We start from the raw sequence: 26,995 nt of genomic DNA, 5'->3' as shown, positions 1-26,995 counted from the left end.
AATAGCAAATGAAGGATCGGCCCAAAAGTTGATAACATGAAGTTGGGATAAACAAAGTCCCGAAATGACACTCAGTGTGTCACTCAAACTGGACGAAAACTTCCCCAGAAAAGAAGAAATTTCCATTTAACTTCTTGAATGGGGGGGGGGTTGACTCGAATGGATGTTGCTACAATATTGTATAAATTTACATAATTTCTTTTGCGGCTTCTAAACCACGTGCAAACGTGAGGATAACAGCCATTTCCGTTTCCTTGTTTGTATCTATCTAATTGTCTTCTTCGAACCAACCAAACTACCATGGAGCAAAAAGTTTCTTAAGCTTCTTAAGTCAACACAGAAATTCAATGCCAACAGCAATTTGCATCGGTTTTGATGATGCTGATTGTAGGCTTGCTTGATTTGCCTCCTTTCTCCTACTTGTTACGGTCTCGTTAGTGTTTATCACCACAAAAAGCATGTGGCAAACGGTTCTTCTCGTGGCCAGAGCAAAAACAGCTTTCAGGTTTATATCGATGGTGATATCAAAAGAAAAATAAAACAGTTGCTAGGCTATAGATGGCGCTAATTACATTTTTTCATCTCTTACATGTGAGCATGTTCATCTGCAGTATATCCATCTACCCACTCTTGTTCCAAAGTAGGTATATTTTGTGCGATATCACTTATCGTTAGATTGAGCTTCCGTCGCCATCGTCGTCGCCGTCGTCGTCAACCACCCACATGTTCCATCGGATATTACTCTGTAATGTATGATTACGTACCAACGGAAGTATACACACGCATATCACATATCACGCCTTCAGACTTCAGAACGCTTGTAGGAGTGTTGAAGGGTCTCTCATCCTGAAAGAAAGAGTAGAGTGTTGCCGTCTCAAACCAAAACGAGCCTTTGATCGACTCGATTTCACGCAGCAGATGCCGTCAATGTGTGAAGTTGACTCGATACAGTACTGATCCGATTTTGTCAATATTTTACAATGTTCTACGAAACCCAGCGGTACTTTCAGTGGTCTTACTGCACCGAAGTATACCTTAAACATCCATCTTCAAGATGAATTAGAAAGATTTGGAATTACGGGTATGTGAAATTATTGAACCGAAAAAGTCTGATGCCCGGAGGGGTTGGCTAAATCGGGTAAATACTGTAGTACAAACCACTTCAGAAACTAAAGGCAGAAAGGCACTAAGCGAAATGACTCCTTGAATTTAGTTCGTAGTTACTCGTTGTTCGTATTCACTAGACGGGCATGAATGGATCAACTTTCGATATTACATGATATTCAAGCTGAGAGTCGTAGAAGTACAAACGGAAGAAGTGTTTAATAGAAGAAAGCGATATTCAATATCAGCCTTCCTTCTTGGCGTAACGATGGTTGTCGTTGCTAATGAAGAGGAGGTTTGAATTTCCAGTAATCCACTAGAAATTATTATTTCCTATCAACTGCAAGATACAACAAAGTGTTCAATGAGTTTGCATCGAGGTTGTAGACCTCTTATCAAAATATTCACCAAATTTATCTCAAAAGCAGTAGGGTAGATGTACTAGTCACAACTAGTACACCTACCCTATTTGTTCACACTTTCCAATCAGTGAAATTCGTGGAAATTACTTTTAGACATCCTCCACCACCCCAACACAGATGAGTGCACTTTCAGCGTGCTGGCAATAACTTCCCAATGCTTTGCAAGACTTGCTCGTGTGGTTTGTGCCAAGACGTGTGTGTTCTTTCATTTCCCGTTTCAAGCCAATATATTTTACGAGGAAGTATCAGAAGCAGGAGCATTACAAATGAATCAATATCCAATTTTCCGACCAACGATGCGTGTCGTCGTCCTCCGTTATTGCACCTACTTCTGTTTTTAACGATAAGTAGGATAGCCGTACTCCTTCGAAAAAGAACATTTCTGGTGTACTGAGGTTTTCATAGTTGAGCAATATTTCGCGTTCTAAAGTAAATGCGTCATATTCTGTGACCTCCCCCTCCCACCCAGCTTAGTATGTAATGTGGTGTAATGTGAAAGGACAAATAAAAAGTGGCTATCATTATACAAGACAGCCACACTGTGAAGTGACGACGACGGCGATGATAATGATGATGCATCATATTATTTATGATGAGGTTTATTTTTAGTCTTTTCTTGTTTCATATTGAGTTTCTCGTCAAAAGATGGGAACAATAGAATAATGATGAGCTGGAAGTCTGTCGAGAAGGTGACCCCGTACCCGCATAGTCTTTTGTTCTACGGAGCCTTGCGGATTCCGCTTTTCTCCGTTCCGTGGGCGAGGGAAATTGTGAGGGCGTAGAATATTAATAAAAATATCAATAAGTAAATTGCCAATCATTGGCCTTTTCAGAAGGAAGCCATGTCATAAAAATCGTTCGTAAGACTTATTTTAATTTCAAATTAAAAAATAATCATTGATGTAGGGGACATGGATGTAATGTCGGCCTAAATACTCCTAATTTGGGCCCATACATAAATTCGGCAATCGACTAAATTTTCAATAGTGACCAAAAATATCCATTAGTACCGTCCCAATGAGGCGTTCATCTAGATAAAATTGATAAATAGCAGATTTTTAGCGATGGGCCCAATCTTAGATCCATAGGCCAACATTAGAGCCATTTCCCCTATGTAAACTTATTCGCTCTAGCGGTATCGATGGTGCAGTAGTGGTAAACGAGATTACCTCTCACCCCAGCAGGCTTTGGTTCAATCCCAGTCGGTGCCGCCGGGATGTTCTGAGGCATAACATCTCTGATCACGCCTTCCTTCGGAAGGGAAGTAAAGCCGTAGGTCCCCGATTCATGAGTTTGATGGGTCTATAGGTAGGGTCCACGTCTTTCCAAGCTGGTCATACTCACGCATAACCCGGTCCCTGGAAGCGCACCCACCAGTTTCCGTGATCGAAGCGCCTGCTTGTCGAGCACCGACTATACGGCCTCGCTGGAATTCCAAAAGCACAAACGACATTCTGTATTGCACGCTTTACCACTTAACTTTGATTAGACGTAAATATTACCACGGAAAGATAAAAATACCTAATTTTGAGTTCTTTTCATCCAGGTTGGCAGTTGCGTGCGCCAACTCAATTTAGAGTTCTAGCGCCTACTTCTTCTTCTTCTTCTTCTTCTTCTTCTTTTTCTTCTTCATTCCTTCATTTAACGTCGGTCTCTGTTCCGCAATCTAGTGCCAATCACCGACGGACATCGATTGCCATCCATTGACGGCAATCGAATGTGCAGCAAGGCTGTTTCCACACTTGCGTAGGATATTGCACCCATTCATCAACACGCATTGACCGAGACCAACGGCTTTACTTCCTTTCCGATGGAAGACTAGCGCCTGCTTAACTTTGAGTTGTTGTCATTCACCAGGGTAGCCAAAAGTAAATCTGTGTTTTTGCCCCAAAAAATCTTCTCATCTTAGTTTTTTTTTGTCCAGAAAATCTGTGATGATATCTTTGGTACGTTCGTAACGTTTGTTTTCTTTGTCGCGTTTGAAAATTTGGAAAAATTTAAAATTAATGATTTATGTGAGATAGTTTGTGTCGTAATTGGAGCACATTTTCCGCGATTCGAAATTCCAGTGATGACCTGTGTTATGTTTATACTTGGGTGCTGATCCGGTCAACCCCTACCATAGATGGACCTGGATTCGATTGCCCGGTTCTGGGTCGCCACCAAAGCCGAGATTCAAGAAGTTATTTTCACGAGCAGCTCAATTCCTTGACAATCATCAGCAACGGAAGATCTTCCATTCGGAACATCGCGACTGCACGTACATCGACGGTCTGCAGGGCCTACAATATCCCCCAATATCCTGGGGCCACTGTCAAGCCAGCAAACCCCCAACGTCCCATCGTTCAGTGCGATCATGTTGCCGAGGTAGGACTTTCAAGTGCCAGAGAGAAGCTTACAGATGACAAACGTCAAATGGAAATCGGAAATTTGGTTAACATTGGAGGCATTTGGTGAGATCCTTCCATTACACTGTATTTTATTTCCTTACATTGTATATTACTGTTACATTCACTCATAACCTAGCTCGGAGCGTTTGGTACGGTATGTCCACGCATCCTTCCACCCCTGAAGATTCACGAAATGCATCGCTGTTTAGATATACCATGCCAGCACCATATTTGACGCGTTCCTAATGATGACGCATTTGTCTATTTTGACAAGATATTTTTTAAAACCTTGTTACACCATCATTCCTAGAGCACTGAAAATAATATTTGCAGGAGTAACATTTCAAAATTAATTATTAAAAATAGTCGAACATTATGGAGTGCTTCGATTTCGGTACTGCTTCGAATATGGTGCCTCCACGGTTTATTTGAACTCGAATCCTTTCACAGAATCATCTTTGCGGCAAATGCAACGCAGCAGGCCTGGCAGTTTTGAAGTTTGTGTCATATCTAAGATATGCTGCAAACATCAATGTTGACAAGAAAAATGATTAGGTCTTATCTAACCTAATGATTTTCCAGGATGCTTCCTTGTACTGGCTGTGGTTAAATAAATTAGATTAGATTAGATTAGATTAGAAAATCTGTGATGATATCTGTGATGATAATTTTCCTTTGAAAAGTGATTGAGCCATTTTTCAGATAGAGACAAAAAATAGATAACAATATATGTATCATAAATTGCCTATGGTTTGGCAGAAAAGAATACCTCTGACAGTTCTCATTCTCCTTTTTAATTCCGCAAAAAAAAGCACGCTTATATATATAAGTTGGTGATGGTAAAATAAGTGAAAATAATGTTTTGTTTTTGAACATCTCAAGTTAATTTTTTTTTTTTAATGTTTGATCATATTTTAAATATCTGTGTTATCTGTTTAAATCCTAAAAATCTGAAATCTGTGCAAACAGATTCTTGGTTTTAAAAACTTTGAAAAATCTGTAGAAATACAGAATTATCTGTAGTTCTGGTAACCCTGTCATTCACTCGCATGTAAACAGTATTACTTACTTTTAAGTTGTTTCCACTCAACGTCAAGTTCAAACGACGCAAAATTGAGTTTTACTCAACTAACTCAATTTTAACTTGGCGCACGGAACTGTCGAGTTGGGTGAATGGGTGATGGTTCGCTCTTTTAGTTTTTGACCACAAGAGAGCAAGTGAGAGGCATCAACTCAAAAGTAAGTTTAAAAAACTCAACCGTTGGGTAGTTTTGGTTCTCCGTGAAGGGGAAAACAGGCTATCAGCTGATTGTAGAAATTCTAATTCAGATGCAAGTCAACATCAAGGCTACCTTTTACGATTATCTTGGTCGCAAAGTTCATTGTTTATATTTCTCATAACGAATTGCAAAGAATGAATATGCATCTTTGTCTTCTTATCCTTTTCAATCTGATCTTACTACTCACACGCTGCATGGTCACATGGATGAAGATAAAAGCAAAATTTGAATGATAAGAAAGTACACAGAAAAAAAAAGTTGTTGAATATTACATCCAAATTGCTGCAACCATGTCAATCGATCGGTTGTGTAATATAACGTTGTACGATGTACATCGATTTTGCGAACAAAATTACATCCATTGATGTAATATTGTGTCTGCTTTTTGCTATTACATCATTATTTCATACATCATCTTGAATTACATTGATCGATATTAAATTTTTTTTTTTGCTGTGTATGGACTAAAACGCACCCCTGCACTGTAACTGTAAAGTACCCATTAATGGGTGAAAAAGTGCCCATTTTGCGGTAAAGTAGGTTAACCCATAAAATGGGTAAATCATCTTTACTCATTAATGGAGTACTTTTTACCCATTTCCAAAATTGATTGTATTCGGTAACTGGGTTAAAATAACCCATTTTTAATAATATTTTAATGGAATTTAATATGAAACTTGTTTTTTGTATAGAAAATACGATTCGAAAGAAAACAACAAAATGGGTGAATAAAATAAAAATTACTGATTACTGAACTTGGTTTTTATTGAACGCCAATTGCATACATTTATGAAAACAACACTGAGGTAAATAGACCTAAGAATTTCATAAGGCTCGAATTATGAACAACATATATGAATTTCATAAGCGTGACTAATGAATGATTTTCGGGTAGCATGAGCTAGCTGTTATACGCCTTTAACCATTTAATTTTCCCAAGCGTTGAACGACAAGTGGTCAACACTAGGGCCTCCTCAGGCCTAACCTCAAGTTCCATTTTCCGGTTCCAGACTGCTCCGATTTATTATTTTTTTGTCAACATTATTTTTCAAAAGGCAAATCAATGAAGTTCACACTCATTTCTTATGACTGAAATTCATAAGTGTTTCTTATGAAATTCTTACGTTCTTTTGCCTGCGTGAATGAGGTTAGTAATACAATAATCGACAGAATCGTTTTCGTTAGCATTGATGGATTCCATGAAATCCGATGAAACTAAACGATTGACCATCGCCGGGTGCTGGTCGTTTTGATTCCGTAGCAGATGATATCGATAAAATCAATGATATTTTGCACTGTTGCTTGCGGACGAATGTTTGTAAAAACTTTAAATACATACTCTATTGAGTGACCAGTGGAGTGGAGTCAATTCCACCGTGGATGCGTCAAAGCAGATGAATTAATTGTTGCCATTGAATATAGAGCTACACTTTTCCGGATAGGATCATCCGTTGTCTAGTTGCAACAGATTCAACGCGAAATCTATCGATGAGAAGCTCAAATTGGTTAAACGTTTTGCTCTATGCTTTAACTGTTTGAGAGCAAACCACACAGCCGAACTGTGCCGAAGTCGAGGATGCCTTAAACGTGACAGAAGACATCACATTCGATTCACCGTGAAAGACCAATCAGTACAAGCAGTGTTAACCATGATCGTAAATTCCAGGCCGAGAATAAACGTGAGTAAACTTCGAATAGCTCAAGACGTTCATAGTCAGTAATGTACTCTTTTTTAACTAGTTCGTTTATTTGGTAGGCTCAATCGCGTTAGCTTTACGGAGCCGATAGTTCATTGTTCTTTGTTTGTAACAAAATTCACTTAATTCTATGTCTAGTAGAAGTTGGGCCGAATACTCGAGGCTTACTCGAGGTTAGAGAGGTACATTGTCGAAGGATAGGATCAGGGGAGGAGCTTGGGGGTAAGGTTTCGTTGTCTCATCAGAGTGTTGTCGCCAGTATGAAAGGTAGTGCGGTTCTAGTTTCGTCTGGAGTTCGACCGGCTATGGTGACCAGTGGGCGACGATGAGACTCATCGAGACGGGGGGACAAGACAAACAAAAACTATTAAAGAGAGACAAAATACAAAGGAATTAAATTCTTATACTAGACATTTGAAGAAACACATAAACCGACTGCATATAGCAGATATCGCGAGTTCCCAACACGTCTCTGATAGGAACATAGGGTTGTCTTCCTTGGGCCTCGAGGGTATTCAAAAGTCGCTCTCTGGCGGCGTCATTATCCGTACATTGCCAAACTGCGTGTTCGATGTCATCGTAACCGTTTCCACACCGACAGATGTTGCTGTCCACGAGGTTTATTCTATTGAGATGAGCATCTAGCGAGTAGTGGTTGGACATAAGTCTACTCATCACGCGAATGAAGTCACGACTTAAGCCCAAGCCTTTAAACCACGCTCTCGAAGAAACATTAGGAATAATTGAATGTAACAACCGTCCAAGATTTCCATTGTCCCAATCGTTTGCCAACTCGAAAGAGTAGTCTGACGCACTAAATGGTAAAATTTATCGTGTGAAATTTGCCTGTCATAAAATGCGCCTTCCTGCGCGCCCAACTTTGCGAGAGAGTCCACCTTCTCATTGCCTGGGATTAAGCAATGTGAGGGGACCCATACAAAGGTAATCATATATGATCTTTCGACCAGTACACTCATCTGCTCCCTTACCTTTGAAAGGAAATAAGATGAGTGCCTACTTGGTTTCAAGAGTAATGTACTTGCATTTGTTTGTCTCTTCTTTTATTTTAATAACCTATTGCAGTAACTACAGATGTTGTTGATCAATCAGAAACCTCGTCAGAAGCCCTATTACCTACTGCGTCGGTCTTGGTTTTGGGTTCAAATGGTTCATCCGTTTCTTGCCGAGTACTTTTGGATTCTGGGTCGCAGTCGAACTTCGTAACAAAATCTTTCGTAGCAAGGATGGGTGGTAGCATCTGTTCAACCAAGAGTGAGCTGATGTAAACATGAATGCAAGAATTACTAAACGGAACGTTCTGTCGGAAGTGCAGAAAATATTTGACCCCCTTGGAATTATCAGCCCCATTGTTCTACACGGGAAATTAATTATGCAAGACATATGGTCAACGAAACTAGACTGGTATCAAAATCTACCAAACGGATTGAGAAGAGAATGCAAATGGTTTTGTAAGCAGGTCAATGAAATTAAAAATATCTCATTCCCTAGACACGTAACCACCAAGGGTAATTTTGTAGAGCTTCACGGATTTTAAGATGCAGCCAAACGTGCATACAGTGCGGTTATTTACGTCAAGACGGTTTGCGAAGAAGGAATTCATGTTTGCCTGCTCTGTTCTAAGTCCAGAATTGCACCAACCAGCGAAAAGGCTAGCAAACAAGACACCACCATTCCACGCATTCAGCTGAGAGCAGCAACCTTGTTAGTGAAACTCATGTCAAAGGTAAAGGAAGCACTATATTTCCAACCCGACTAAAAAGAGGCCAACTTTCGTTAGTAACCGAGTGAATAAGATCACTGAAATATCACCTATTGAACATTGGAATCATGTAGGGTCAAAAGATAACCCAGCAGACCTCATTTCAAGGGGAACATCTACCATTACCAGAGAGTTTGGTTTGGTGGAATGGCCCCGCATTCCTTAAAGAACGCGATCGTTCATGGATTCTGAGATCAAATAGTCATGATAACCCAATATCAACGACGAAAAAACCCTAAAGACAAAGTGAACTCTTCACTTCTGGATCGTTATTCAAAACTAGGAAGGCTACAGAGAGTGGAAGCATACTGTCTGCGTTTTAAACGGAATTGTCAAGGCCAGCTGACAGAAAGAGAAACAGGGTGGCTGACGCAACAGGAACTTAAAGAAGCTCAGGTTTGCCTTATTCGAATGGCGCAAAATAAAATGTTTTCGACAGAAATACAATTGTTACAAAAGAACAAGCCGTTGCCCAGTTCTAGTGCGCTGGTAACTTTTCAACCATTCCTAGATGACTAGCAGGTTCTTCGCGTTGGAGGGCGAATACAAGCCGCAGGAGTGGACTTCGACCAACAGCATCCAATAATTCTATCATCCAAATGCAAACTAGCATATCTGCTTGCGGTCTATTATCATTTGGAAAATCTGCACGTGGGAGGTCAAGGTCTGCTTTATGCAATGAAATTGAAATATTGGCCTATTCACGGTCGCAGTCTAGCGCGCAGAGTGGTACATCAGTGTATAAAATGCTATCGAAATAATTCTAAGCCATTAAGTCAAATCATGGGACAACTTTCAAATGAACGAGTGAACCCGAGTTGCACCAGATATTCAGGAATTTTGTAAAGCACAAGGAGTTGAGTGAAAAATCATGCCTCCACGATCGCCAGCATGTGGAGGAATATGGGAATCGGGAATCAAAAGTTTCAAGCAGCTCATGCGCCGTGTTCTTGGGTCCACTATACCAACTTACGAGATGCTGACGTTGCTTAAGCAAAGAGAAGGTTGCTTAAACTCGAGACCAATATCACCCATGTCATCTGATCCCCGCGACCTAAATCCTCTGACTCCAGGACACTTTGTAGCTGGAGGTCCAATCAACGCACTACCAGACCAGAACCACTCCCAAAGCAACTCTAATCGGTTGACATGATACGAAGAAATTCAGAAAAGTCTACAAGGTTTCTGGGAACGCTGGAGACTTGAATATCTGAACAACATGCAACAACGGACGAAAAAAAAAATGTCTAGTAAGGAACCTGATTTGCTAGTCGGTCAGCTGTGTTTTATCAAAGAAGATAACTTGCCACCGTGTACTTGGATTACAGGTCGTGTAATTCAGGTTCACCCAGGACCGGATGGACGAGTTCGGGTAGTAACTCTATTGACGTCTAAAGAGGAGATTAAAAGATCTCTTGCTAAGTTGTGCCTATTGCCGTTTGAAGGGAATATTGGCGAGGGGGGAACATGTTGAGGAATGCATAATGCTGAATAAACCCTATTACTCATAAACAAGTGTTTCAGTGTAGTCTATCGCATTACCCCTGGGCAGTAAGAGCTGTCTACTTCTACATTAGGCAATTCAATCTAGTACGTCACCGCTAACTGTCACCGGCGATGATGCTCCAAATTAACTTTTTTTTTTCGTACTCGGCAATCGGAGCAGACCGATTTCTTCACAGAGCAATAGTAATACACAGAGCTCTAGGCCCAATTTCATTAATTGACCATTTTCGCTGTTGTTCAGGTCCTTCCAAAAGCTTACCCAGTAAATTCCAGTGTCCATTTTCATTATTTTCTGAAATGAGCATTGTTTTCTGATCATATCTTTTTCGTAAAGCCTAATGTTCAGCCTACATTTTTTCCCAGACGATTTTGCACTACACTTGATGTTTTTTCTAGTAGGATTTTTTGAATAAATTGCGTGCCAAATACGCACTTGTGAAAAATTGCTCTTGCTTCCAAATGATCTTGTGCAAAGTTTCATCCAAATCGAAGATTCTTTGCGCATTGATATCGGCTTTCCTCCATGCTGAAATTTTTATTAGTTTCACGAATCCCTCACCACTTTGACGTTTCTATACATTCTATTGAACTTGTATGAACATTGATTTAGACCTGTGCGCCGGTCAGTTGATCGGCGGCAGCGTCACGCCGTGAGGCGCCGTTGACTTTGTTCGATGGCGGCATGCATCGCCGTATCATTTTGGTGGCCATAAAAATACCGCATGAGTTTTGGAATCTTGCTAACTGCACGGATTTATTTATTATTTTTTTTTTTTTTTTTTTTATTATAGTCACTTTAACACTCTTGGGTCATTCGTGACTTGTCCGGGGGTGAGATTTGAACTCGTGACTTTGGCGTGAGAGGTATGGATGTTAACCACTACGCCGGGGTCGCCCCCCTGCACGGATTTATATCACATAAGGCTTTCGTCGATTTAGAAAAGCAACCTTATTGTTTAACAACTACAATACAGCCGGATATAAGTATTAGGCTAATAGTAACATAACCGTTGTCACTTCCATTTCAGTACAAGTGTGCTTTAAGGGTATAAAATTTATTGCGGATGAGGATGTTGCTTCTCATCGTATAATTTATTGAACATAGAAAAATGGAACCAACAACAATCTGTAGGAAATCACCTGCCAGCACCAGTGATAAACAAACAGAATCCACAAATGTCCACCTTCCCCCTGCCCGGAAAAAGGGACAAGGGATAAATTATTCACAATCACGGTGACGATTGTTTTGCAGTGTGCCAACATCGTTCTAACTGAGTAGTCTATTCAGAGATACTCAAATCGTTCCTCGGAATGGAATCCAATTAATCTCCCCGGTGAAAGCAATTTGGCCAAACTTTCGCTTCTTCAGTGTTCTCCCGAGTGGCGAGGGACCAGATAGGACCCAAGAAAATTAAATCTTGATACACAGAAAGAGATTAATTTCAACTAATTTAATTACCCCGGGGCCGGGTCGTCGTACGCCACCATCCAAAGCAAGTGCACTTTCAATATGCAGAGCTGCTGATACCCTAGCGCCTTTCCAAGCGGCATGAATATCGTCGCTATTTCCGAGAATAATGCCAGCAACTCCACGGACAGAATAAGCGATTTTCTTCCATCGAACTTTTTTTTTTTGGCACTAACTCTCTTTTCATTGTGCGCCAACTTTGCTCCACTTTTGCAGATTATACGGTGACAGCACTCTGGAGGATAATAGGAAACCAGGAACCGTGCTAGAATTACATTAAAGCGATTAAAAGAGAAGATTATTCGTCGTTTAATTCGCCTCACGATTGTGGTGGTTTATCTGCTCTGTTCGTGACTCATGGAGGGTTCATGCTGCCGTAGATTACCAGTACTGCGGAATGTTTGAGCAGTTGAAACGAAAATATGAATCTGAATGGCAAATATTTTCCCAATCAATGATTTTTAAAAACCGCGAAGTGAAATATTTATCTCCAACAATTTTTTTTATTTTTTCTATGGCCTTTGGCGGCTTAGTCACTTGTTTCAATTGTAATGCAGTAAAGGGTCAAAGTGACAGCTAAATCTATTGTCTGACTGTCAAATTTAATTTGGGTGGCCCTTAAGACTCCGAACGTCAAAAAGCCACGGTACTAACAGTCCAGAGACGGTGGGTTCAATTCCCGGTTCGGTCGAGGAAATCCTTCGGGTTAGAAATTTCTCAATTTCCTTGAGCATAGCGTATCATTGTGCTCTCCACACAATAGACAAATTCATGCATTGGTTGGCAACGAAAGCTCTCAATAAATAACTGTCGAAGTGCATCCAGAACACCAATTTGAGACCCGGAAAACCCCTCACCTAGAAGAAGTACAAGCGGTAAGACTAGTTTACAACTTTATATTTCAAATAAGTGCTTGAAGCTTTTAATTCAAACACCTCCCCGATTGCATCACAGCTTGAGGTTGTTCAGTCTGCTCGAACAACTTTGCATCCAAAAGAAATACAAAGTTCAACCGTGCGTGGGATTTTCCCGAGTACTACGACCGTACACTGCATCCCTGGTTGTAAACCCGAGCGTACTCCCAGCAAAAAGGGTTACAACTTCAAGTCCCTAAATCATCCCCTCCAAGCCGACTGAACCCATGCTTGTATTGAATTAGCCGTGCTAACTACTTGGGCGGGTATTAGCACAGATTGCTCACCCCCTCCCCTTTAGGTGGTTTTCTTTCAATATGGGTCAAACTGCTACTGCCGGTGGTCACGCGGTAGTTATATTACGATTTCCCTATCTGTGACCATTAATTTAGACTGTGTGCCGTCGAAACCACATCGTCCGTTTTTGTAGCAGGTGTGCCTAAAAGCTTTGCTGCCAGTGCCTTTGTTTCCTTTGTCCGGTGGTCGTTCAGCCCACGAATACAGGAGGTGTGGGAAATTAACGGATTAAATGGATCGTTTGTGGAAAGTTGGAAAGCTGGCGGACCTGAATGGATGTGTTTTGTTCTTTTGACGCAGGGAGATTTAACAAATGTCACCCGATGCGACGCGCTAATGGAACTAGCGTTTCCCATTAGTGTTGCTACAAAAGAGCACATAAGTCTGAGTGTATTTTTCTTTTTATCGTGAAAATCTAGTAAAACTACCGCCGCAATCCGGCCGCAACTATGCTCAGCTGGTTGGTTGCTTCAATTATCTATCACTCAGTGGGTGACCCACCCACTTCACAAGGATGCTTCGTTAGTTCACTTCAGCGTTCCACCACCACTGGATTGCGGAAATTTAAAGTCTTTCCCCGGCTGCGAGCGAAACCGAGTGTGGGAGCAAAGTGAGATAATTAATGATTTAATTTCTGCAAAAATGTCAGACAATTTAAGTCACTGCAAATGACCGTCACACCAGCCGCTGCCGGAATGTCACCAATTATGCAACTGAAGGCAAATGAGTTTGTTGTTTGATGAATGAAAAATTAATCGGAATTATTCCCTTCACATATTCATGCCCATTTGCTGTCATAATCATGACTCTATGGAACACGTGTTGCTGGTGGACATTGGTGTGCACGGGTTGGGGTCAGAACTAGAGGTGGGCTAAATAGCTCATTTTACTGAGCGGATCTGACCCGTTCAGCTCATTAAGGTGAACTGGATCTTTAGCTCATTTCTAAATAACTAAAGATTTACACAGTGAAAACAATTAGCTAAGAAATGTGTTTTTAGTTACCCTACACTGAGGTAAACTAACTTCAGAATTTTATAACTGTAAATTTTCTGATTTCCATAACACTTAAGAATTCCATAAGCGCGACTTATAAATGATTTTCATACAACAAGATGGTTCTTGTGCGCCCTTAACCTATTCTCAAACGTTTATAGACGTAAGTGCAAATCCAGTTCAGTCCAGTTCTCCATTTAATAAAACTTCAACAAGTTTCACAAGTTCACTTAAGAATTTCATTGTTTTCACTTTTGAGTTATTTTTCATAAGTCAAACTTATGATTTCGTTCTTTTGCCTCAGTGTACACCAAGAGAGAAAAGTAACGCTACAGTATCTTAACCCTCCGTTACTCGCGCCAACTTTTGTAACACGAGCACTCGCGCGTTTTACTTTGTACAACAGTGTGAGTTTTCCATTGTCATTTTGCAGCCGAGCTACCAATCGATATGAAACCAACGGGTATTCATTAAAAAACTTGTTTTTAACTAAACAAGCTAAACTTTTATCACAGTAAACCCCAAAAAATGCGGATAATAGAGAAAATGTGAATGGAAACCGCATAAACGGTGTCCGTACTACGTGGGATTTGACTAAATTGGTTACAACATGGAAAATCTCAAGATCCTGACCAGATAGAAAGTTACTGTTTTCGGCAAAGTAGTTCTAGAGATCATAATCATTTCGCTGGTGGAGAGTAGTTTAGAATGTTTTCACTACGTAGCGCTAGAATATATGTGAAATTATCGCATGTGGTATACCTCGAGATCATGACAAGATAGAAAGTTACTGTCGTCGACAAAGTTGTTCAGAAGGTCAAGGCCTTTACGTTGGTGGACAGTAGTTCAGAGTTTTCTCCCTTCGCGGCGCTGGTATACACACTAAGATTTTCTTTTCGTGTTCGGTAAATTTTACCGAAATCAAAACAGCTGAACGTTCGGTAAAACTTTGACCTTCATTTTTAAGGCTATTGAATTTAAAAATAGTTTCAAAACATGTTCAACCTTGTTTAAATGATCAAATCTTGTCATTTTAGTGGAGATTTAGTTTCAAAGTAGCTAAAAAGCAATTGAATTGAATTGCATAAATTTTACCGAACAGTTCAGCTGTTCCGATTTCGGTAAAAATTACCGAAGTCGATGATAATTTCTTAGTGTGTACACGTAAAATTCTCGCATATATAAAATATCTCTTGATCCTTACTATATAAAAAGCTGCTGCCTTCGGAAAAGTTTTTCAGAAAGTCAAGATCTTTTCGTTGGTGGAGTAGTTCAAAAAATTCTCACTAGGTAGCGCTAGTAAATATGTGCAATTTTCGCATATACAATAGCTCGAGATCCTGAGCAGATAGAAAGTTACTGTCTTCGGCAAACTTGTTCAGGGGGTCAAGTATTTTTGGCTAGTGTACAGTAGTTCAGGATTTTCTCACTACACGGCGCTAGTATAAACGTGAAATTATCATATAAAATTTCTCGAGATCGTGACAAGATAGAAAGTTACTATCTTAGGCAAAGCTGTTCAGGAGATCATAGCGTTTTTGCTGATTAACAGTAGTTCAGAATCTTCTAACTAGGTAGTGCTCGTATACATGTTCAGTTCTCGCATGTGATACATCACTAGATCCTGACCAGATAGAGAGTAAATGTCTTTGGCAAAGTTTTTCAGGAAGTCAAGATCTTTTCGTTGGTGGACAGTTGATCAGAATTTGCTCACTACTCGGTGCTAGTATACACATGCAATTCTCGCATATACAATAGCTCGAGATGCTGAGCAGATATAAAGTTACTGTTTTCGGCAAACTTGTTGAGGGGATCAAGACTTTTTGACTGGTGGACACTAGCCTAGAATTTTCTCACCACACGGCGCTAGGATACATGTGAAATTCTCGCATGTGGTTTGTTTCGAGATCCTGACCAGATAAAAAGTTACTGTCTTCGACAAAGTTGTTCTGGCCAGGATCTCGAGGTATATCACAGGCGAGAATTTTACATTTCACTAGCACTACGTAGTGAGAAAAATTTTGAACAACTGTCCACGAGCAAAAATTTTGTGATATCCTGAACAACTTTGCCGACGACAGTAGTTTTCTATCTGGTCAAGATATTGATGTGAGATATTTTATATGCGAGAATTTCACATGTATGCTATCACCATGGTGTGAGAAAATTCTGAACTACTGTCCACCAGCCAAAAGACCTAGACCTCCTGAACAACTTTGTCGCAGACAGTAACTTTCTATCTGATCAGTATAGTGAACTCGTCTAAACCTCACTTGGAGAGTGAGAGCTCTGAAGAGAATGAGTCCCACAAAGGGAAGTTGAGTATGTAAAGGAACAAGAGAAATATACGAATTCAGAACTTGTTAGACAACCCACCAAACTAGACGTGTTTACTTTAATCAGGATCTCGAGATCCATCTGCGAGAAGTGTACATGTATACTAACGCCACGTGGTGATAAAATTATTAACTACTGTTTACCAGCCAAAAAGTCTTGACCCCCTTAACAACTTGCCGAAGTTAGAAACTGTCTAGCTGATCAAGATCTCGAGCTATTGAATATACGAGCAAGGCACGTATATACTAGCGCCGTATAGTGAGAAAATTCTGAACTATTGTCACCCAACAAAAAGACTTTGACTTCCTGGTAAACTTTGCCGAATACATTTACTTTCTATCTGGTCAGGATCTAGAGATATTTTATATGCAAGAGTTTAACATCTATAGTAGCGCCGCAAAGTGAGAAAACTCTGAACTACTGTCCACCTACGAAAAAGCTTTGATCTCTTGAACAACTGTGCCGAAGACAGTACCTTTCTATCTGGTTGGGAACTCGATATATTTTATATGAGAATTTCACGTGTACACTAGCGTCGCGTAGTGAGCAAATTCTGAACTATTGAGCACCAAGCAATAGGCTTTGATCTCTTGATAAACTTTGTGAAAGACAGTAACTTTCTATCTGGTCAGGATCTCGATATATTCCATGTTGTAATCAATTAATTCAAATCCCATGTAGTATGGTCACAGTTTTCGCGCTTTCCATTTACTTTACCCCTTTTATCCGCAATTTTTAGGTGTTTACAGGTGTTACAGGTGTGAATTCAACATGAATGCTTTATATATAAATTATTTCGTCCAGGAAGAATATTAAAAAAAAAACATTATGAAAATGATAATTCTTTATTTATCGATACCAATGAACTGTTTCTAGCGTTCAGAATCATAAGGGCCTAACTGCGATGATCAATTTTCTTCAGTGATTTTCTTTTCGCGTTGCTACAGATCCAACCAACCAGTTTTCCAAAATTATTACAGTGCAGTGTAGTGAAGGGTTGTATTAGTAAGCAAGACGAACGTCAAATGCACCGTGAAATGTTAATTCAGCCGAGTTATCATCATACGAGGAAATCGATGAAGATAATCGATCATCACAGTTAGGCCCTCATGATCCTGGACGCTAGATTTGTAAGAGTTGTATCATAGAGGTAACTCTAAGACCAGAAGGTCACGAAGAAACGTGCTCAACTTTTTGGCTCAGTTCTGGTACTCTCTTCGGTCCCAAGCTAATCGATGCACCCCTCGAAACATAGGAAAATCCACGAACCCCTCATTTTATCTGTCAAACTTTCATCATAACAAACATAGTGTAGTACTAGAATTTCGACTAGAATGGGGTACGTTAATCGTTTGCTTGGGACCAATAGGCTAGTCAAGTAGTGAGCCAATTTAAAATTGTTAGTTTCCACCGGTTGGTTGTATCCTCATCAACTAGCTGCTGATTGACTTCACTTCTTAAAACTAATTTTAGACTCACTGCGTAAAAATCGCCTGTTCACAACTTCAAAGTGCGCCATTTTGAACTTAGGAAAAATTGATGCCAGAACTATTTACCCAGAATTTGGGTAAATTCCACTAATCGGAGCGAAACCATGTTACTCATTTTTTGACAACTCCATACAGCATGCAAAAATGAGAGCGATCTACCCAGTCACTAAGTAGCCTCAAAATAGCGTGTAAACCTATCAATCCGAAGCTTACGGCGTAGCTCCAGTTTGAAAAAGAAGACACATGACGACACTGAGTCTTTGAACAGCCATCGCGTAAACCAGAATGCGCCCGGCGCATAATTAAAAATGTGAATACTCAAGCTTGTTATTTCCTCACACATTGAGCACAAAGAGCAATTTTTACAGCCTATCACATTGAGAAGAACAATTGCACAAAAGTAGAAGGGTCTGTGCCTAGGGGCACGAACGGTAGCTTGACGTAGGACCGCTAGTGGACGGAACAAATGTGAAGAGCATTTAGTTCTTTTAATTGATCGATCATCTATTATCTTAACTCTTTCCGTTTTTGAAGTGTAGGCGTACCAAATTTGTAGTTTTTTTTTTCAAAGATAAAGTTGATGAAGAGAATCGATCCAAATCACTTGCACCCCTGCTTCCAAGTTTGGTTGCAAGATTACAACTCTGTAGAGCATTTTGTGTGGTCGTTGGGGGCGTGTGGTTCTGAATATGGACAAACAGACACAGATAAATTCTATTCCAACTCTTTACTGTAATAAGCTTGTTGGCCCTGTTGGTAATGATTTAACCTCCGAGACCGTACAGAGTGCGCCTGTCGCTTCAAAGCATAGACGATATCCATGGCCGCTTACGCTTGGCGTGTTCAGAGTAGATGACAGCATCACGGATCACATTTTCCAGGAACACCTGCAGCAAACCTCGTGTTTTTTCGTAGATCAGACCGGAGATACGTTTGAAACCGCCACGGCGAGCCAGACGACGGATGGCGGTTATCACGAAGAACCTTGCGATGACGCTTGACGCCTCCTGTACCAAGACCTTTTCCTCCTTTGTCATTGTTTTTTATTCGGTAGAAGAGTGTCCGAAGCGAAAATGAGTTGAGGCTAGACAGCAGCGCTCTTTTATATCTTTTCAGGTTAAAGCAGAATGATGTGCAACCAAGTGGTACTCGATTAGGACGACTGGGTTCGGGAAGAACGTTTATTTCATGAAAACAGTGATACAAATTATCACCTTTTATTTGTACAACGGACAATGCTTGACATAACCACCTTTCAATTGTTTCTTGTTGAAAATCATTTGTTGTTTAAAAGCATTTCTAACGTGAAAATATTTCTGATCGATTGGTGATAAAATTATTGAAATTGGTCCAGGGGCAGCTGAGTTATTAATGTTCAAAATCTTTCATAATTTTGTTACATGTTCCATTTTAGGTTTTCACAAAGTGTATTCCCATATAGAAATCACAGACGTAGTCCTACGTCGAAAAAATCTCACAAAACAAAACGAAGAAAGAGTGGTGCGCTTACATTGAAGTTACTTTCCTCAATGTGTTCTTTAAATGAGAAGCTTTTGAATTTGCTCCCGGTGGTGAATGAAGTAGAAAAGTAGCAAAAGACATATACAAAAAGCAACAATCGGGATTCGAACCACCGACTCTAGGATCTAAAGATTTTGTTTAAAAGCTTCTGCTAGAAATTTCGTCTAGAAGCTTATGCTAGAAGTAAACTGCTGCGGAAGTCTTTTTAAAGTTTTGTAGGAAATTTGTACATTTTCCTCCGAAAATTTCTTTCGATATTTCCCGAAAGTTCTTTCCAAATTTCCCTGCAAGTTTTCCGACATTCTTCTGCGTATCTTCCGGAAGTTTCCTAGGGAAGCTGGAAAAAGTTCTAAGGGCGCTGGAAATAAATTTTGTGAAAATTGGAAGAACCTTCTTAAAGAAAATGGATGAAACTACTAGGGAAAGCCAGCGGATGTTTAATCTGACTTTTTCCGAAATAAACATTCGACTTCACTTATCGTGTTGCACTAGTTTTCATTCCACCATTCCATCTGCACAGCTGCACTTAATTCACTTCCTTTAAATCGACCATTACGACATCGATGTAACAGTACCAGCGTTGTTTGCTTTCGACGCCCTACGACGCCGACGGTACACCTCAGAAATTTGATAAGTCATCTGAGTTGTGGTTCGTTTGACACTGCTTGTTGTTTCGGTAGACTGTTTTTCACATTTTTGATATCACTTTTGAAAATGTTTGTTAAGTCCGCCACTGATTTCGCTGCTTTCAGTGCTTGTTTTCTTGTGTGCCCTTTATAGAGCCTGAACAGCGTAATTAACAGTTGAATGGTCACTAGCGCTAAGATAAGGTTCAGCTTAAAGCCATGTTGCGTGTGGAGTGCTTCGTGTATCTCCAGTTGATTTAACACCGCAACCTGGGGGTCTCCGGATATGTATGCTGTTTTGGATTGAGATATCCCATTTTTCGAGATATTTTCTTCACTATCACTTAAAGTTCAGCAGTTAACTTGCACTTAAGTTCAACTGTTCGCGGTACTTTTACTAAGTCGGCTTTTTACTAAGTTCAATTGAATTTTGAACTTAGGCTGTCTACGGCTGTCAAATTCTTGACTTAACCTAGCTCTTATTTACTGGCGGTATCCGAATTCTTATATATTGAGTAACCGATCGGTGATCGATGCACGGATCGGGAGAGGGAGAATATGCTAACGAGAACGCGCATAGTTGGTGCTGACCACATGCGGCATGGGAACAGCCATAGAGTAATAACTCTGTAAAACGACACTTTCCTATTGATAGTGCTTATGCAATGCAACGGCCATCGACTCGACGGGTTGCTAACCGAAAGGGTCTAGAATTCGACTCAGCATGAAACAACGTGTGAGTTCTGTTGAACTTAGGCATGGTTCGATGACATGTGTGAAGCACATGCCACAAAGTATTTGTTTTCAAGTTCCCAAGTTGTAAGTTTCTTCAAAGCCAGTGAACAGTTGGAGGAAACTTCCAAAAGAAGATGAGAGAAACTTACGGAGGAAGCTGGATAAAGTTTGTGGAGGGAGTTGGAAGATTGTAATTATTCCTCGAAATCTTCTTCCAGCTTCCTCAGGAAACTTCTAAAACTAGAAGATGGAAGTCTTCCTAAGGAATTTGGATGAACCTTTCTGGGAATTTTGAAAAAAATTTCCAGGATTTCCATTTAATTTTCCCTCAAATTCTTCCCCAGGAAATATTTTCAACTTTGTCCGGAAAGTTCGTTCAAAATTCACCAAAAAAAATTGAAAGATACTTCCCGGAAATTTCTAAAGAAACTTGCGGAAGAAGTTGAAAAAAACTTACGAGAAAAATTCCCTCTTACTTTTCCATAAACATTCTCCCAATTTCCTGCGGAAGTTTCTTTACACCTTTGGCGGGAAATTTCTCCAGCTCCCTCCAGAAATTTCTAACAATATTTCCAGGATGTTCCTTAAAAATGTCTTGAATCTTTTTTTTCGAGATGGTCGCACCAACTACATTCTGAAATATCTTCTAATCTCCTCCATGTGTTTTACCGGTAGTTTAATATTTGACTTCTCTTGGAAATTTCTCAATTTCCCAAAACAAAAATCCGCTGGAAATTTCTTCCGACATTCTTCTGCGTTTCTTCCAAAAGTTTCCTAGGGAAGCTGGACAATAGTTCTGGGGATGCTGGAAGATAGTTTTGGGATAATTGGAAGAACCTTCCTGATGATGATGGACTACCAGAAAACTACCGGGGGAAGACAGTTCCCTAATAAACGGGTACCATATACTAACGATATGATGGATGGTACGACCATACCACATAAAGTTGGGATGATATCCCGAATTGGTGGTTAGGCGCTTTTTATGGTTATTGTTTATGCGGGCGGGTAATTCTTCTGACTTTGCCGGAAAGATTCTTCCGTCTTCTCCAGGAAGTATTTGTTTTCAACTTTCCTTGTAAGTTTCTTCCGAACCAGTGGAAAGTTGCAAGAAACTTCAAAGCCAGTGAACAATTGGAGAAAACTTCCAAAAGAAGATGAGAGAAACTTACGGAGGAAGTTGGATGAAGTTTTTGGAGGGAGTTGGAAGATTGTAATTATTCCTTGAAATTATCATCCAGTTTCCAGTGTGCCGCTGTGCCGAGAGTGCCAGCTGTCTTTGATTGTTTGCAAAAGAAGAGTTGTTTGGCAACCCGGGTAATGTGACAGGTCAAATGTTTTGTTTCGAAGGAACAACACAACAAGCAGTTGAAACTGGACCGAATTAAGACGATGATTCAGTAGCACCCCAGCTGGAAAAGCTGGTACAGAACAAACTGACCCTCGATAAGGCGCTGGCCGCTCTTCAAGTAGAGACAACATTGGAACCATGATCGGAACGCATCTGATTCGATTTTTCAAAATTTTGGATAGCAAGATTTTTGGCAATGACATTTACGAAAGCGTGAAGTTGCTCATCAATCGGACACGGGAAAAGTTCTTCCGGGAATCTAAATCGGCTGCCGAGAACAAGTTGATTGGTTTGACATGTCCTTACTGTTTAAAACGCCGGTTTTAAAGACGGATACACTGCAGCATACGACGTAATTGTTCGTGCTGCTAAAGGCTGGTTGCTTCAGCGGAGTCACCGAGGAGCAGTTGAATATATTCAAAAAGTGCTACCAAAGCGATTCCCAGTGCTGTTGTCTTCGCCGATGTTGGTGGTGACCGTCGTCACCAGTAATTTCAGTTACCGTCACTACCAATATCACCGGAACGACCATGTGCCCGGTGGAGCAACGGTCATCGAATGCCACCGTGCCGGCACTACAACAAAATAAAAGCTAAATAAAATAAGATGAATTCAATCTGTTCTAACCAAAACATCAATAGCAGAAGCAACAGTAGTGGAGCAGCATCAAAGTTAAACCATTGAAAAAAATATGTTTAATATAGAACAACAAGCATCCCGCATAGTGGTTTGCTTGTTGAGAACCGAGAGGATGATACTGAATCTGGAACGAACTTGCCAAGTTGCTGCTTTCTACGCTGATGGACGATGGAATGGCAGGTGTAATCAGATGAAAAATGAAAGCTAGCTTTCACGACTAGCCGCTTCGATCGTTCTGATCCTGGTAGCTCAAATGTCCATTGACCTTCAAAACATAAGTCCGTCGACTGTTCTCTCATTTCAAGTGCAGTATCGTTTGCTTAGGTTACTTTGATTCTGATGATGTACTCCTTAGAACAGGCATTATGATGTGCGCTGCTGAGAAATCCACATAGGTTTTAAGGAACTTATGGTTGGTCTTGGTTAAAAACAATTGCTGTTACGGTTATTTGAATCCAAAACAATGATTTGACACAGTATTGCCAGTAGCTTCAAAGATCATGAAAATGTCTAGTCATGGGTGCCAAACAGTGCCAATGAGAGAACCCAGGTGTGCCCAACTGTGGTTTTGGTACACTGTGCGGAGTGGCCAACCCCTTGGATACATGGGAAAATGAAGGAACCGCAGAATCCATCCAGTTATAGAAAATATAGAGTTGTGGAGAGTTGGCTGTATCTCAGAACAATGGTAAAACAAAAAAGTTGATAGCAATTATCCAAAAGTTGTGTTCTATGATTTTTGTAGATTGTAAGGTATCCAACTTTAAAATTTCACAGAGACATTTTCAAAAAATATTTAACAGGATATTTTAAATTATTTAAGTTTTAAATACTTGTTTAAGATTTTCGAAAATTTATTTCAACATTTTCAGGAAGTTTCTTACAAATTTACTCGAAACATGCCTCCACTTCATGCAAAAGATTCTTGGGACTTCCTCCGGATGTTTATTTTTTTTTTTTTTTTTCATATTTCCGGAAGTTTTGTTTTATTTGACTACCTTTGCAAGATTATTCCAACTTCTTCCGGATCTGTCTTCCAACTTCCTTGAGACTTTTTTATTAGTGTCTGCTTAAAGATTCCTAGGGAAGGGAGAAAAAAGTTTCGTGGATGCTTGATGAACAATAGACGGCGAGAATCCAATCTTTACTTTTCTCATGTTAAGGAATTTGTGCCTGGCAAAAACCTGGAAATATTAACCAAATTTACTCATCGCTGAGTTCCTGCATTTTTTTTATTTCCGATTTATGAGTAAACTGAACTCAAATTTGGATTGATATCATTGGTCGTGCAGAGGAAGATGGACAAAACTACTGGGGCAAGTCGATGGAAGTTGGGAGAAACTTACGGAGGAAGTTGGATTAAATATTAAGAGGGAGTTGGAAGATTGTGATTATTCCTCGAAATCTTCTTCTAGCTTTTTTGTTTCCTCTGTTCGGGACATAACACCACTGCGACCAGTAATTTGATCTATTGTAGTATATCCCGTGTCCTTAGTTTAGTGCATGTCGTATTACTCCATCACTATTGAGAAATGATGAAGTATTCGGTTTTGATACAGTTGTCATTCTTGCCTTCATCGCAAGGAATCGATTCTAACTGAAAGGTTCCGCTATTTATACCCTTCGGAGTTGGAACACCCTCCAAAGGCGCGCCCCTTTGTCAGTCAAAATTGGATTCCTTAACAACAAAAACAAGCTATGACACCGATAATGACCATGCATCAGAAACCTAGTCTTAACCACTTCAAACTAGGGAACAACGATTAGAAGATTAGGAATCACATAGATGAAGACTAACTAACTCATTTTTCCCTTGTTTCAAGATCATCCTCGGTCCAGGCAACCCGAGGACTTATCACTATCAACAAGGCATAAAAAGTAACAAGGACTAAGATGTGTTCCTTCGATTACTGAAAAATCCTGTTCCCCTAGTTTGAAGAAGTTAGGACTAGAAATCGGTGGTAAATCTTACATCCCGTAACGTACCACGAAAAGGTGATCTACCCACGTTACGGGGCTAGCTTCCCCAGGAAACTGCTGAAACTAGAAGATGGAAGACACTCATAAGAAACTTCCTGGGGAATTTAGATGAAACTTCAATTTTGTAAGAAACTTCCGGGAATTTTGGAAGAAACTTCCAGATTTTCTACTCACTTTTGCATCATTCAAACTTCCTCTGGAAGTTTTTCCAACTCCTTCCGGAGGTTTATATCAATATTCCCCGGAAGTTAATACCACGTTTTTTTCGAAAATTTCTTCCTAAATTCCAAGCAAATTTAAACAAATTTCCTGTAGATGATTGATGATGTCCATATTTCCGTATGATTTTTTTATATTCGAATCCGTTGAAAATTTCTTCCAAATTTTTCCAGATGTTCCTACAAACTTCCGTCGAAAGTTTCTTCTTACTTACTTCCGACTTTCTTCTCAGTGTCTTCCTAAAGTTTTCTAGGGAATCTGGCAGAAAAGTTTCGTCAAAGGGTAATCAATTCTGCACACTGTGCCGAAACACATCACGGCACACTGATCGGCACGTTAGGGCACACTTTGACAAGTATGACACGGAACATAATATAAAACGGCATCACTGTTTTTTTTTTGCTGACGATTTTCCAATAGTTGCTAAGGTTTCGCACTTTGTTGACAGTCGCTGATCTTCGCTTCAGGATGTAATAAATAAATCCATCGGACTAGACGATCAGATTCCGGTTTAAAAGTCATACCTATAGGACTTCAGTAGGATCTCTCCTGCAGCCAGTACTGCGTTCAATTCCCTGTATGATTTGTTAAAGTGTGGTGAAAAATAGCAGCGCTAAGATCATAACAAGCAGCAGCAATAGCTAGGCCATCCTCTGGGTCATCCACTTTTGCAACCAACGTGATTGAAACTGTTGCTTGGCGTTTTCGGTAGCGACAATATCGGCAATCACGGTTCACATGGGTCAATTTCAAACGGTGATCAGATACATAGCCTCATACAAATCAGGCACCATTCACCCCGGATGAGTGACCTGCAGAGCCATCAAGAGCGACTTTGTTTAAGTCATCAGGATTCGTTCAAAAAATATTATGATACCCTATTATGCATTCTTCGAGTTATTAGATAGGATATCTTCAACCATTTTTTATATATTTTATTCATCTACCAATACAGGTATACCTCGATATAACGTGGCAGTCACTTTTGACTTCCATCACCGGCAAACTGACATGAATGACCATACAAATTACCATGACATTTCTGATCTGTAGCGATTCCGTCTGTTACGATCAGTTGACGGCTTGAGTGCCACCTTCTTCACTCAAAAGGACCGTCAGCTGTGATTTAATCACGGCACGAGATTTCTTTCACTCAGAGCAGGTTTTCTGTGTTTCCAGAACAAAAAAGCTAATAATTTGAATCGACCAACAAGTGACTCTCAAAACTCACAAATCCCCGATGATAATTCAATCACCGAAAACCTCAAACTCATCTACACACATTCAAGCTGTCAATAAAAGGCCAAGTTATTCGAAGCAATCTTATGCCGGAGCTATTACACAGTTTCAGGTTTTGACACACAGGTGGTTAAATTATCCATACACACAATTGATGAATCTACGCAAAACTGCACCAGTGCATGCGACACCTAGGTTTGAAATCCAAAACCACAAAAGTGATGATGTACTAAAAAATATTCCATACGATTTGACAGCTAGCAAAACGTCATTATCATTTTCACATAATTTCCATCTGCTGGCCGACCGTAACGTAGATTCATCAATATGGTTACCAAATATGTGCATACAACCGCACGAAACAATATTAGTACACTCTAAATATTTTTATTGTTAATAAAATTAAAACAGTTTTAAAGACAATTAAATATGAAACGGAACACATTTCCCGTTACAGATTAAAACCTATGAGGAAGAGGAGACAATACGGGGGCGAAAACGAACCACTTTTCTGTCAAACGCGAACCAGCTCGTGATTGGCCAATTTGAAGTGCGTAAGATAGAGATAGAGATATATATAAAAAGCGATAGAGATAAAAGAGAAAGAAGCCAGTTGTCTCCTGTTCATCTTAGACAAAAAGCACAAAACTGACATCTGCCGCCGTATTCGCGGAAAATGTTTATCCTACCCACGAACACACGTACAAAATTTATGAGTTGGTTCGTGTCTTATCTATTCTGGACCAATTATTTTTATCTAGATAAAAAATTTCTATGGTTTTGACAAACGGAAGCGCTGCACATTTGAATTGGCCTTTATGGATTCTCAATTAAGAGTTAAGTTTAAGATTCATGTCGGCTTGTCGGTGCTTCCATCGTCAATATTTCACAAATTGCAATTCATTCATACAAATTGACATGACCAATAGATGGAGGATTGTCTCATATCCGAAGTGATTTGAGATTTGGGCGTAATTGCTTTTGTAAACAAACACGTAAATCAC

General features: G+C 40.0%; 1 protein-coding gene across 2 annotated transcripts in view; it reads right to left on the bottom strand.

The window, feature by feature from the left end:
* Positions 1-26,995, bottom strand: part of Nplp1 (Neuropeptide-like precursor 1) — a 124,688-nt gene that overhangs the window by 55,438 nt on the left and 42,255 nt on the right. The gene's annotated exons all lie outside the window — the stretch shown is intronic.

This window comes from Ochlerotatus camptorhynchus, unplaced genomic scaffold (assembly GCF_037179485.1).
Source record: "Ochlerotatus camptorhynchus isolate MF236.1 unplaced genomic scaffold, CSIRO-AGI_Acam_v1.1 ptg000434l, whole genome shotgun sequence".
Taxonomy (NCBI): Eukaryota; Metazoa; Arthropoda; class Insecta; order Diptera; family Culicidae; genus Ochlerotatus; species Ochlerotatus camptorhynchus.
The sequence above is the reverse complement of the archived record's forward strand: the minus strand, read 5'-3'. Positions and strand labels throughout refer to the sequence as shown.